This window comes from Natator depressus, chromosome 8 (genome assembly GCF_965152275.1).
Source record: "Natator depressus isolate rNatDep1 chromosome 8, rNatDep2.hap1, whole genome shotgun sequence".
Taxonomy (NCBI): Eukaryota; Metazoa; Chordata; order Testudines; family Cheloniidae; genus Natator; species Natator depressus.
In genome coordinates, this window is record NC_134241.1 from 34995524 (window position 1) to 35008193 (window position 12670).

At 50.6% G+C, this 12670-nt stretch overlaps 1 protein-coding gene across 6 annotated transcripts in view; it reads left to right on the forward strand.

Annotated features, from left to right (window-relative positions):
• Positions 1-2632: 2632 nt before the first annotated feature.
• The window catches only part of CXXC5 (CXXC finger protein 5), a 99599-nt gene continuing 89561 nt past the window's right edge, over positions 2633-12670 (forward strand). For 3 of the 6 annotated variants that reach the window (XM_074960730.1, XM_074960731.1, XM_074960735.1), the window contains exon 1: positions 2922-3191. The gene's annotated coding sequence lies outside the window, so the exon portion shown is untranslated. Of the gene's footprint in view, positions 2757-2921; positions 3192-4513; positions 4533-12670 lie in introns of those variants that run through there. The other 3 variants (XM_074960732.1, XM_074960734.1, XM_074960733.1) reach the window with 3 other exon arrangements.

The window sequence follows — 12670 nt, forward strand, 5'->3', positions numbered from 1 at the left end:
ATGGTAGCTGTGGGTCACACACATGGTCTGTATAAATAATCAGTTTAACTGAATAAGAAATTGGAATCCACATAATGCTTCAGCCCCAAAAGAAGTTATGAGAAATGGAGGAGAGTGGGAATAGAAATTGCCTTTCAGCCTTGCCTATAGCAGACATTAGCTGTACCTCCTGTAATGCTGGAGGAAGTACCCACTCCTTAAATGGACATGTAAAGTAAATGGATGAGCACCTGCTAGTCAATGTGAGTACATTTGCAGAATTGGGTCCTGAGTCCATTTGAGATCAGAGACCAAATTGGAGATTGTATTGCAAGCAAGACCAGGAAATATCACATTCCTCTTTTCTTCACGGATCTGCTGGAAGGGTTCAGTAAGAAGTTCACATCTGACCAATGGTACTTACATGATCCCCAGATTATATATGATGTACATACTTGTGACACCCATTGCTTACCAACTGTCATACAATTGGCTGACACAGCATCATAAGACTGAAAAGAGTTTTGCACTATTGCTTTCCTAGCTAGTCAATAGCTTCTGGCACCAGCAAATATTGACCAGCTACAAATTTGCTGAGGGGAGGTCATATGGCCTTTTGACCTGAAATATAGAGGAGGATAACTTGGATGCTGTGTAGGGGATATGGGAGTGGAGACATTTTATCTTATTCTACCCAGAATAAGCTTTCAAGGCCCCAGTCCCAGGCTTTTTAGGCATCAGCCACACAAACATGAACAAAACGTGTGAGGTGTAAGCGACACAGAAAGAAAAGCAGTCATAACAATTATTTATTGAGTTGAGACAGCAGCTCAGTATGGTATCATGGAGAGAGACACACCCTAGTCCAAGTGGTTTATAACCAAAGACCTAGTTTTATGATTAGCAGACTGCCATCTGTTTATCTTGTCCAGCACATCTGAGCACAGTAGTAGCACTGGGCCAGGTCCTGGTCCGCTTGAAATTGATGGAGGTTGTACCATGTAAGACCTTGATCCTGCGAGTAGCGTTGCAGGGGAGAGATGACCCTTGCTCCCTAGCAGAGCCCCATGGAAATCAGGGTGCTGTGTGGGTCCCTCACACATGCTCCAGGATTGCAGGAGATGCTCAGCAGACATGATTTTTAAAAGTGAACATGAAGGACTATAAGAACTGAGGGGAAAATGTCATGTACGGTGCATGGCTTAATAGCACCTGCCCGGCTTTGCACAGTGCTTTGAGAGTGCTATAGACGTGCTTAGTATTATTACATGATCCTATTATTAATTAATTATTATCTGAGACAGCTCCCACTATTTGTCCTGGAGTTCTGTTACTAAGACTAGGTCACGTCATGCGGTGAGCTAAACCCAAACTTTGTCAGACGGTAAACAGCCTGAGACAAGTGATACAAAATACATTATTAAAGAATGTAATAACACATCCCCTGGCCAGCGGGGTAATGTGTATAAGGATGAAGGTCCGCATCATGTGTTGAAAAAAAACAAAAGGGACCTGCAGCTTAATTATATCTTGATGGTCAATTTCTGAATTTTTGCTGTAGTCTTCACTTCCAATCAATCCCCCCAAGTAATATATCCCTTTTAAGAGGGCCTTATAGCAGTTAGCAGAAGCTATATAGGCATCTATATATATTTGGCATTTATATATATGTGCCCAAGGTATGTAATAAAAATACAACTGGACACACTGCATTATACTGAGGGCCCATGTCATGTATTCCTAATGTACAGAGACTAGTTTGAACAATTTCAGCTCAGAATAGCTTGAAATGCCACAGAAAGCTGCGCTCTGAGTCCAAGCAAGCTGAATTGATTGAGGAAACCTAAATCCTCTTGCTCTCGCTCACACACATCTGTATCTACATGTTATAATAATAATAATTAATTAATAAAAAGGATCTTCAAAGTTTAGCACGAGTACCACAAGTGGTCTGTTGAAGTATTTACACCCCTAAGGAACCGCTGGGAAAACCTTTATTCATAAAAAAAAGGCTCCACAATGAATCAGCCCATGTGCTGGCGATATTTTGTGGCGAGGCGCAAGGAGCGTGTTTGCACCAGGAAGCAGCGTGAACCTCGGTATTTGTTATACCAACCCCCCCCCCCCCCGGGAAAGTGCCGAACGGGCCAGTTTAACAAAGCCCCAAATAAAAATCACATCGCCCCTGAGAAGCAAGCCCGGCTGGGCTAGTACCTCGCCAGGCCAGCTTGCTGAACGCCGGCTGGGCAAAGTTTCGCATCTTACTTTGGGGTTTGTTTTTATTTTGTTTAAAGGGGAAGGACGGCGATAAACTCAAAGTTGCTTTTCGTCGTGGTGGGGGGGGGGGAACACAAGGAGAGAGCAAAAAGAGGGAGTGCAGGAGACGGCGAGGGATGGCAGAGGGCTTGGGGGCTGGGATGTGGCCAGTGGGAATGCAGCAGCGGCAGCCACGCTGCAAGTTAATCAGATAATAATCAAAGCGATTGCATAAAAACCTCCTTTGGAGGCGGCTCGGCGCTGCCTGCTCGGCTGGAGGAGTTGCCCCGGGCTGCGGCTCACTTTGGGGCTGGTTGCTGGGGAGGGCGGGGGGAGAAGCCTGCGCTCAGCATGCAAAAGAGCAGGGCCAAGGGAGCGAGGCGGAGATGGCAGAGGCGGCGGCCGTGGGCAGCCGGCGAGTTGGTCCGGTCCGGGTTTTGCCGGCAGCCCCCGGGCAGCAGCAGCCCTATGCAATGTGGTTCGGCTGTCTATGTACTTCCAGAGCGAGGAGGGATGTAGAGGTGGGTTTGCGGGGAAGGAGACGCTGCCTTGGAGGAGAAACACCCCCCCACCCCTTCACTTCTTTTTTTTTCCCCTTCAATTTCCCATTGTGAGCCCCCCCCCCCTCCTCCCATGCACGCGACCCTTTGATCTGGGCGCTGCAGCCCCCCCCACCCCGGTGATTTACCCCCCCGCCCCACAGCGAGGGGAGGGAGACAAACACCCCTCGCTTTGCAAAGAGACAATTTTTTGGCAGGTGCTAATTTTTTTTTTTGCATGCTCTGGATTTGGCTCTTTAATCCGGCCGGCGACAGCTCGCGCGCGCACACACACACACACACACACACACTGCCCGGAGTGTTGGTGGCTGCAGCTCCCATCCTTCCCTTCTCCTCCTCCTTCCTCTCCTGCCGCTGCTGCTTCTCCTGCTCTTGCTCCGGATCGCTCTTCCTCCGGTAGGTGCATGAGAGTGAAAAGGCCCCTGTGCTTGCTAAATATGCAGATGCATTCACGGGCCACGGAAGAGTTGGGGGAAAAGTCTCGGGAAAAAGTTTGCCCTGTAATTTCCCGTCCGTTCAGGTGCTGATCAGTGGCCCAGGGGAAGGGGGAAAGGGGGCAGATCAGACCCTTTGCTCCCACCCAGCCCCTATCCCTAACCCCCCTTCTCCCTACCTCCGCCGGGATGGAGAAGTGCGGCAGAAGGTTGGTCTCAGATCACTGGGTCTAGACAAAAAGAGGGGATTTTTTTGAGGGGGAGGGAGGGTGGTGGGATCCTCCATGGGAGATGACCCGTGAGTTCGCTCCAGCCCGGCTGGCACCAGAGGTCCCTGGAGCAGAGGCAGAGACATCCCAGGAGAAGGGGGGAGGGTTATGCACCCTCCCTCACTTTCCTTTTAAAATCTACCCCCAAGGGGAATTAATCGCCTCTCCCGCCCCGATTCTTCCAGTTTTGGGTATTTTTTGCGGGGTGGAGCAAACCCCACGCACCGCGATTTGAAAGTGACCAGTCCCGTGTGTGTGTGTGTGTGTGTGAGTGAGTGAGTGAGACCAGTCCCCTGTGTGTGTGTCTCTCTCTCTCTCTCTCCTGTAGCGCTCGGAGTCATGTAAGTCCCAGATCGCGGCTGCTTTATTGGGGTTGCTGCCGGGAGCGTGGGGGGTGGGGGGATTGTTGTGGCGGCCGCGAGGACGAGGCGTTTAATGAGCAAAGTTTTGTCTGCAATATTGAAATTGTCCCTCTTGCACCCCCTTCCCTTCCCCCCCCTTGAGTGAAATTAACAGGAGGGGGAAATGGGATAGCAAATGTCAGTTTCCAGCGCGAGGCGGTGGCACGGTGGCTGCAGCCAGCCCCTCTATCCCAGGACGCTGCATTATTGATCGGGAGCCCACCCCCTCCCGATCTAATCACTGGGTTGTTTCCCAGGTTACAATGGTGTCTGAAAGCAGCAGGCTGGCTCGAGCTGACCCTTCTGCTTGTGTGAGCCGCGGATTAGAGCGGCGCCCGCTAGCGCCGCTGCAGCTCAGGGGCTGTCAGCAATTCCTAGCCCTGCTTTCCAGGGGCTGGCGATTCAGCAAACAAACCCAGGCCGCCCACCCTCCCTCGCCTGCCTCCAGCTTGCCATGCAGAGCCTGGCGCTGCTGGGGAGAGGGAGTGGACGGGGAGCAGCACAAGGCGGCTGGGGGGCAGACTTTGAGTTTTCCCGGCTTTAATTTGCCTTTTTTTTTTTTTTTTTAAAAAGCTGGAGGAAGAGGATTTGGGGCAGAACAGCGTTCCCTGGGCTGATCCCTTTGACTTGCGGGTTGGATATGATTTCTTTTCCTTTTCTGTAGCTCAGAGGGCATTCAAAGTGTTCGGGTTGCTTGTTCAGAGTTTTCTACAGGTTTCTTTTTTTATATAAAAGCAACAGGAGGGCTGAGTTTGTTTCATTTATTTTTAAAGCAAATTTTGCATCCACGGAGTAGTTGAAATCTGTCTATTTTGTTGTTGCCCATTTTAGTTTTGTTTCCCAAACTGCAGTCAGTGAGGGATGGCCAGTGTGCGGGATGCGCGGCTCTCTGGAACTGAGCCATGTGTGACAAGTAACTTAAGTTTGTTTTTTTTAACCAAGTAATATTTTCCCCCCACTTTGCTTTTGAGTCGGTAATATGCGATTCATGCTGGAGCTGCGCTCCCCCTGCATTTGATGTGTGGGCACTGAATGTACACTAAGAATAAAAGATTAAATGGAAGCAGACGATTGCAGTGTACAATGTGTAATTTATCTAATACTCATCCACAGCCGCACGCTGCTAGCTGTAATGCTGTAGTGTATTTTGCAAATGATTTACTGTACTGTTGATTATTATACAAAACTCGGCTCGGTCTTAGCTCAACTCATTGAGGCCCAATGACCAATGCCCTTCCCATTCCACCCAGTTGTTTGGTTTGGGTCCTTTAATTCTTTGCTCAAATGAACGATTGAAAAGGAAGTGCTACTTATTCTGGGTCCTAAACATAAACAAAGCTGTACACACATCTAGTGATAATAGATCACATGTGTGCAGAGCTCCATGTGACCCTGATCCAGCAATCTTTGCTCCCATGAGTAGATTCTTTGGAGAGGATGGGATGACTAGAGTGATTTGAGGACTACATAAAGGAGTAAAGGATCCATGCCCTCTTAGTTGTAGGATACCTGGGAAATACCGTGTTTTAAAAGAAAAACTTAATGGTTGGGGCTGCCCCATCTGTAACCCACTGAATTAGAATGTAGGGCACATTTCTTATCACCATGCAGCTTGAAAGATACATTGCATGCAAGGGGTAAGAGCTGGGTCTTGCACCACTGAACTCAATGGAAGTTATGTTTTTGACGCCTTCGGGAATAGGCCCTGACTGATATGACAGTGTCAATGGTCCTTTAATAGTTCCCTTGCCTGGCTTTTCCAGGCTCCTTGGACCCCTTATTCTGTCACGGGGACACTTCCCCACCTTCACTTGCTGTTCCACCTTCTAAAAAAAAAAAAAGGCTAAATTCCCAGCAGCTGCTTCCACAAAGCTACCCATGAACTTCCATACTTATGCATGCAAACAGGACCCTGTGACTTCAGATCAGGTAGCTGCCTATACAGGAGGGTGATTGGGTGTTTCTCTCCCTGATTTGCCTGTCCAAGGGTGTGATTTATTACAAATACACCCATAGCACCCGGGAGTGAAAATTTGGCCTGCAGGCTACTTCCCTACAAGCAACTGCTGTAAGTAATTGTGTGGGGTCCAGCTTAAACCCACCAAAGCCAGGAAGTTCAGAGCTCAGACTGCAACTTCTTTGTTAACTCCAACCCCGTTTATCCCCTCTGTGCTGGAGGATTCCCCAAACACTGGGTGGTCTTCCATGCTGCACCTAGGCATAGGGAGAACTTGGGCTGACAAAGGTCCCACCCTGAATATACTTGCTTTCACTTATTGCTACTGTAACTGGGGTTTTTTCCTTTTGTTTATTTGTGTGAGGTTTTAAAAAAATGTTCCAACAGTTAAATAGCTTTGCTTTAATGTGCGCTTTGAAAGAAACATGAGCCATTGAAATTGAAGGCCAAGTAGCGAGGATTTTGCCTTTTAAGAGGTGTTGATTAATAGAAAAGCAGACCTAGGTTTTTCCTTTGGAGTGTAAAGTACCCTTTAGTTAGACATAGAAAACAGAGTGCCCCTTTCCTCCCTTTTTAAAAAATTCCTTTCCTGAAAGATTATGCATGGTGTCACCTTTTGAAAAAATGACAACAAACAGTCTGTGCATTTAGACCTTGATGAGAACTCTCAGTGCAATGTCAAAAACAAATCGGCTTCTTTAGTGCCTTATTGAGCACAAAACCCATAAGTGTTGTTCTCCAAGGCTTCTGCCCACATTGGCGAGGCAGAGAGGGGTCGGTTTAGCTCCCTTTGCTGCCAAGTGTAAATTTATTGCCTGATTTTAGTAGTGTCCCCCTATGGAATTGGGAGCTGTTGGTAACATTTACTGTGTTCCCCTGTCATGGGAATGGGCTCGTTTTGTCACTTAAATCCAAGTAGGCGCCATTGTGTACGTGTGTGCGTAGATGTGCATTTTATCAGCCTTATAGACCCAATGATCTGACCTCCAGGGGTTTTTGGGGGGTTAACCCATCAGAGCGTGATAATAAAAGTAAACTAACAAAAGAAGTGCTTATAGCTTTCTGCTGGTGAGGGTTGACTTGGCTCTGTATTTGAAGTTCTAGTCGATGTTCTTCCTCTGCACATTAAAGCTGACAAAGTGGCTTATGAGGAAATGACAGGTTAAAGCCTCGGACAAATGAAATCGACATAGTAAATGTTCGGAATGATTTGAAAGTTCGGCTGATTCCATGAATGAAACTTGTTGAATGAACTTGCGTGGGAGTTTTGTTTACTGGTGGCAAATGCAAAGTGCACATTGCAAAACATGATTGCTTACCCTGGATTAGAGAGATAATAAAGAAGATATTGGAAGTGTCTGCATTGGGCTAAACAAGGGCATTTGGAGCATGCAGAGGTTATTGAATGGGGGGTGGGATGGGGAGAAGGCCTTGGTGGTGCAGGCAGTTTGTTTGTGTGTATGTGTGTGTGTGTGTGTATCGTGTGTGCAAGGGCTTTGTACAATGTAAAACTTTTTGAATGAATGCATGCACACATCATTCACAGGTTATCACCACTTTGGTGGGAAAATAGATGAATTGTTTGAGGCTTTGAGCCAAGTTGTTACTGACATGGACTTACAGGGGGAGATCTGAGGACCAAAGGGACCCAGCTTTGTCTCTGGCAGATGCCACAAGGTTGACTTTGGTGCAGTTGTGCTGGCTTACGCTAGCATGGAGTTTGGCCCACGGAGCCTGTGAAATAACATTGGGCCGTGTTACACTCCAGCAGCGTGGGATGCCCTGAAGGCTGAGGGCTGATCCAGTCTGCAGCATGAGCCCAGCAGCCAAAAGTGCATGTATGACATTAACTGGCTGAGGATGTATTTGCAGGTGCCTCTTTCCAAAAACCTGCTTGTTCCTCCTTGATAAAGGATGCAGTTGACACGAGTCGTGCAAGAGGGGGATGCTGAAATGGGTTTATTGTGGTAGGGACTTGTCCAGTGCATCTCACTAGTGGCATCTATCACAGAGGAGCCAAATTGTCCTCTCCCTAAGCAGGGGAAATGTCCCCTTTGGTGAAGTGTGTCCCCTACCTGCAGAGTCAGTGGCGTCTCCTCCATTGGTTTTGGGGAATCAACCCCCCTGCCCACCCAATAGGTTGTGGGATAAACTCTTCCCCCCAGCAGTGATCCAGAGAGAAGGCAGAGGGGAGCTCATGGCATTTCCTGACTTGTTCTCACCAGGGGCACTCTCGGGCCATGCGTTCGGAGCACGTGGGGACATGTGGCTGCCTGTCGGTATCCTCATTTGTTCCTAAGCACAATGTGGTTTTCTGGTGGTTTCACTTCTGAGCTCCTCCAGTAGCACTTACAGCCAGACCCTCAGCTGGTGTAAATCGGCATAGCCCCACCGATGTCAATGGAAATGATCTACACCTGCGCAAGATCTGGCCCTTTGGCCCATTCAGATTTAAAAGTTTGGTAACACAGAGCAAGGTGAATTACAAATGAGAGGGTTGGGGTTTTTTGGCGGGGGGAGAAGGGGACTGATTGGCTCTGGGTGCGGGGCAGGGTCATATGGGGCTCTTCACCTGTAGGGTGCTGGTTCCAATCTGGTTCTAGTGCAGCAGTAACTGGGGGCCATTTGGTGAGATGAGTTGACCGTGTTCTCAGCTGAATCCTAGCAAAGCAGGAGCGTGCTGCGCAGGGAGACACTATTGCAAGGGGGGCTTGTAATTTTATTGCAAAATACCAGACAGATTACTGGCTTGATCATCTTCTCGGTTACATCGGTGTCACATCGTTGCCTTTAGCAGTGTAGGTCACTTCAGATTTACACTGCAGTGGGGCAGGTTCTGCTGATATTTTGCTTCTTTCCCATGTGCTTTCTCCAAGGCCAAAGTCTCCAGAGGAGGGCTTAGTTTGGAAAAGGGGCAATGAAGGAATTGGGGGTTTACTGTGTGAAATTAGAAGCTCTGAGCCAAACTCGCTGCTGGCATAAGCCACCAGAGTTCTGTGACTTTACGGAAGTGTGCCAGTTTACACAAGCAGAGGATTTGGTCCCCAGCACCTTAGGTGCCATGGAAGGCCGTACTGGGGAGTGGGTGAATTTGCTGCAGTGCCCACCCTGCAACTGAGCGAGACTGTAGAAAGTGTGGGTGGTGAGGCGAGGGAGAGGAGAGAGAGAGAAGGCCTGACTTCCGCTCACCTCACCTGATTTCCGTTTACTCTAGTCTGAATCCACTAATCTCAGTGCAGTTCCTCCTGATTTACACTGGTGTACAGGAGAGCAGAATCGGGCCCATTGTGCCTGGAAGGGCCAATCTGGAGCTTGAAAGCCAGTGTGAGCCAAGTCCCTGTGAGTGGTGGTGTCGGTTACTCTCCCTGGGCCTGATTCTGCTCTCACGCCACTGGATCCAGGCTCAGGCCCTACGTCTGCCTTGGCCAGGTGGCACCTGTGGGGGGGGCACAGGCGCGTAGCTCACGCAGACGAGGCGTTTGACAGGTGTGCACGCTGGCCCCCACCATGGGCAGCGGTCTGGCCACTTGAAGCCGTTCTTCGGGGTGTAAAAAGGCTGGAGTCCAGGCTGTGTCCCTGATGCATTGGGGGGTCCCCTGCCAGCTGGGCTTCACCTGGGCCTGGGCCGGGGGGGGGTAGCAGATGGTGCAGGTGTGAGTGAAAACCTGGAGGGAAGGGTGATGCGTTACTGTATCTCTGGCTGCTACCAGCCCCTGGTCCCTTCCACTCCCATTCCCCGGGTTTGCAGGCCTGCTGGATCGTGCAAGTGCCATCGCTTCACCATTTACACCAATCCTGGATTTGGCCCTGAGGCTTTCCCAGGGGCTGCCCACCTCCTGGCTTTGGGGCCAGATCCTCCAGGGACCTGTAAATCAGGGAGCTCCATGGCAGTACACCAGCTCTCACCCAGAGAGGAGCTGCGCTGGCCCCCTTGGTGGGAAGTTTCCCTCCTGACGCAGGACAGGTTCCGGTGCTGGGATCCTTAGGATGGGCTGGGGGAGCCTTTGGGAGTGACTGCCACTTCCAGGGTGAGGAGACTTGAAACAAATCATGCCAAGCCACCAAGATGACTGTCTTGGGGCCAGCTGCCTGCTCACCCATCAGCAGCCTGGCCGTGTGCTGGCCTGGATCCCGCTCTGTCTGGGACCTAGCAGCAGGCATCTCCTCTGGCGCTCTGCTACCTTTGCTATTCAAATGCCGTCCCTGCTTGGGAGACTCTGGATTTCCTGCCGGCGCGGTGGTGTGGCTTTCCACACTTTGTCTGGCTGCCACTCCATCACGCGCTTTGATGGCCACATTCAGGCTCACAATGAGGAGGCCGGAGCCAGCCCCCTCCAGTCCTGTTCCCCCCCCTGCTTTTTTCCTCCACCCTCCACGCAGATGCACCACTCCCCTCCTCAGGAGGCTGGTTCCACTGGGGCGGTGCTGACCTGCCCCGGTCTCTCCCCCACCCTCTTCACTGATGGCAAATTTGTTTTCCCAAACCCGGGCGCAGGAAGGACCCCTTGATTAAGTGTATTAACAGTTAAACTTTCAGCTCATAGCTTAAACTCACCAGACCACGAAAAGCCTCCATCGTGTTTACTCATGCTCTGGTGCTCAACAAGAATATAGTGCTGAAGCTTTCCTCCGCCCTCCCCCCCCCGCCCCTCAACTTCAACTTCCAGGAGAGAGGGGGCCTTTCTGGCGCTTTTCTCCTCCAGAGGACCCCGGATCTGGGGGCGATCCCAGCTTTTCCTGTTGGGTCCCTCTCCAGCTCTGCGAGCTTTGGTAACAGAGGTGGAGACTGAATTCCTCCCTTGGCCGAAGGAGCATTTAACATTTCCCCCTCTCGCTAGCGCTTTGAATCCTTTTTTTTCCTTAATGGAAACCCAATATGTTTCCTGTTGGAGCTGGGCAGCTCCGATGGGCCTGATCTTTACCCATCTTTGATGAGCCTGTATGCCTAGCAACACCCAGCTCCATTGAAATTTACCTCCTGTGGAGTGGAGGAGGATGATTGTTTGTTAAGCCAGTGATGCCCCAGGATCAGGGCCCCATTGTGCTCCACACTGCACAGAGTAAGAGACGGTCCCTGCCTTGAGTTGCTTACAGTCTGCATAGACCAGACAGACAAGACAGGACGGGGGGACAGACAAGGTGTAACATACAAGAAGGGAGGCAAATGGCCTCTTAGATCAGTTTTATGTCTGGTGGGAGATGGGGTGAGTGGGGAGAGTGGAGGGGCTGAGTTAACAGGCCTAAGGGGGAAAAAGGACCAGCAATATTGCCAGGAGTAGGGGGCTCGTAGGGGAGGTGGGGATGAGGCTGCAGCGGAGGAGCTGGGAGGGCAGAAGATAAGAGGTGGTTGGCGCAGACAACGAGTCAGCAAATAGTGGGGGGAAAGGGGCTGCTTTTTTCCCTAACCAGCAAAGCCCTTATGCAGCCAGAGAGGGAGGAAACAATGGAATCTGCTCAGAGCTTTGGGGTCTGACTCCAAGGTGACGTGGACAAGGGGCAGGTTCCAGGGCAGCCAGTGGGTATGAGGGGGTCAGCAGAGCCTGCGGCAGATCTCACTCCCCGTGCCAGCAATCGGCGGCGACTGCGCCAACCCCAGGCCGAGTGGCACCACCATAACAATGGTGTATGTGGAGCCGAGTCCTGCCGAAGGGGCTCTGAGCCGGTATGGCTTGTACCCTGTTCGGAGCTGTGGTTAAAGGAGGGGAAGGTTCTTCACTATTCTCCTGCTCATTGCTTCTCTGCCCATGCTCTGGCATGTTGGGGCAGGGCCGGCTTCCCCTCCTGCCCACTCGTGCTGCGTGTTGCCTGGGCAAGCTGGCTGAGCAGGGCCCGGGTATCAAGTGGTAGCTTCTCTGCAGATAAATGGGGAGCAAGGAACAGAGTGGCCTGTGCGGGAAAGAGCTGCTCTCGCTTGACTGGAAGGGATGGGCTTGATGTAGTAGGTCAGACGGGATGATCATCACGGTCCCTTCTGGCCTTAGCATCTATGTCTCTCAGAGTTTCTCAGAGGCCCAGGGTATCCTGTGTGCCCCAGAGCTCTGCAGCCCCAGAGCAGCGTTGTTATGTGATGGGGGAACCTAGCAGTCTTGGATTGGGGGACAGATTTCATTTATTTTGTGGAGGGGTTTGCAGAGGGTGAGCCCAGAATTCATTCATAGGGGTGTGGAGCAAATCTGTGGGTTCAGTTATTAGGTGGTGGGAGGAGAGCCCAGAATGTATTTACTCTGTGTCTGTGTTGGGAGGTGTCAGGATTGATCTATTGGTGGGAGAGAGGAGAAGTGATCCTTTAAATCAAATAGATGTGGGGTTGGGTTTTGTGTCAGCACATGTCCTTCTCAGCCAGGCTATCAGGTTTAATCTTCAGGCACCTATGTGTTACAGAAGCTTATGAGCCCATTTACCTGCTGTGACGTACACATCACCTCTCAGTTCACCCTGCTCTGAGCTCCACGCACATCCCAGTTCGTGCAGTGCGGGGGAGAGGGGGTGCTGCATGGTGTATCAGGCACACCTTTAAAAGCCCTCTCTTCTCGGGTGCCTCTGGTCTTTGGGGGCAATGGGTATCGCCCCTGAGAGCATAGTCAGTTGGCACACGCAGAGCATTCTCTTCCCACACGTCTCCTCCCCTACATTGGGGAAGCAGGCGGATGGCATCGCAGGTCTTCTATGACAATCCATATCAATGCACAGGGCAGCCTGTTATTAGAAGAAGAAAAGGATTTTAAGGTCACAACTTTTTAAAGCAGCAGAATGAAGCAAAGGAGAACCCTTGTATTCTATGGAAGCGGTTGGATCAGCCTACATACCATATTGG